The sequence below is a fragment of the Limulus polyphemus genome, unplaced genomic scaffold (assembly GCF_000517525.1).
Source record: "Limulus polyphemus unplaced genomic scaffold, Limulus_polyphemus-2.1.2 Scaffold3357, whole genome shotgun sequence".
In the NCBI taxonomy this organism is placed as follows: domain Eukaryota; kingdom Metazoa; phylum Arthropoda; class Merostomata; order Xiphosura; family Limulidae; genus Limulus; species Limulus polyphemus.
The window spans coordinates 1-1,621 of record NW_013668967.1 but is presented as its reverse complement, the minus strand read 5'-3'; positions in this window follow the sequence as shown (position 1 = coordinate 1,621).

Genomic DNA, 1,621 nt, shown 5'->3' with positions numbered 1-1,621 from the left:
CTTCATGGAATCAGCAGACGTTTTCAAGTTTGAACGCACTTGATGGTGAATATCACCCATCCTTTCAGATAACTCTGACACATTTTCAGACAGCTCTTCGTAAGGTGGACGTCCTGTTATCAGATCCACTGGCTACCGAAGTTCCCGACCAAACATCAACTTTGCTGGAGTGTATCCAGTGGCTTCATACTCTGCTGTTTTATAGGCCATCAACAGTGGAGGGAGTAAGACACCCCAGTCATCTTGTCGGCTATTACAAAACTTTGCCAATTCCTGTCCTAGTGTCCAGTTGTACTTTTCTATCATCCCATCAGACTGTGAGTGAAGTGGTGTTGTCCTGGTCTTTCGTATGCCAAACAATTTGCAGCATTCATGGAACACAGTTGATTCAAAGTTATGGCCTTGATCTGAATGCAGTTCGTATGGCATACCAAACCTGAAGAAGAAATCACTAATAGCCTAAGCTACAGCTGTAGCTTCCTGATTTGTTATTGCATATGCCTCAGGCCACTTGGTGAAATAATCCATCACCACACAAATGTACTGGTTTCCAGCACGAGTTTGGGGCAAAGGGCCAACAATGTCAACGGCTACTCTTTCCATTGGTGCACCAACTTGAGTCCCTTTTTAGCATAATATGTACTGCATGTTCTGCACCATTCTTCCACATGCTGCCTCATACCTATCCAGCAAAATCTCTGTCGTAGGTGACTCAATGTCTTCTTAACTCTGAGATGTCCTCTTGTTAAGCTATCATGGGATTGACGCAGCACAACTTCCCGTAACTTTCTCGGTATAACTGTTTGCCAGGTCGTCACTTTCCCATCTCCAGAGAAGAATACCATCGTCAAGCTTCAACTGGTCCCATTGTGCCTAATAGTTTTTTGTCACAGGGCTTAAGCTAGACACTTTCTCCTAAGCAGGGTGCAAAACACTTGCTTGTAGAAAATCAATTATTGTCTTTAAATCTTGGTCTTTCTTCTGCTCTGATTTAATATCTATTCCTGGTTCCACTTTACCATAATCAACTCCTTCAGTCACTTTGACTTCAGCTTGATGACATCTGGTTAGTTCATCCTCTCTTTTGCAGCAATGTCTGCAGTCATTTTTGCAGGGTCTTCGGCTCAGCCAGTCGGCATTTCCATGATATTTTCCTTCTCTGTATTCAATGTCATAATTATACTGGTCTATCTTTCCAATCCAACGTACCAGTTGTCCCTCTTGGTTTTTTAATGATTTTAACCAGCGTAATGCAGCATGGTCTGTCGTAATGGTAAACCTGGCAACATAGAGGTAAGGATGGAGATATGTCAGACTCTTCACTATAGCAAAGAGTTCCCTCCATGTTACACAGTAGTTCCTCTCTGGTCTACTCAAAACCCTACTGAAGTAGGCCACCACATATTCGTTTTTGCCCACTTTCTGAGACAACACTTCTCCAATTCCGACATTACTAGCATCACAATCCAGTATGTATGGCAGTGGGGGATTTGGAAACTTTAAAAGTGGAGATGAGGCCAATTTTTCTTTCAACGTCTTGAAAGAATGCTGGTAAGAAACTGTCCATTCGAACTTCTGGCTCTTTTTTTGTCAAATCATGTAGTGGAGCAGCTATAGTTGC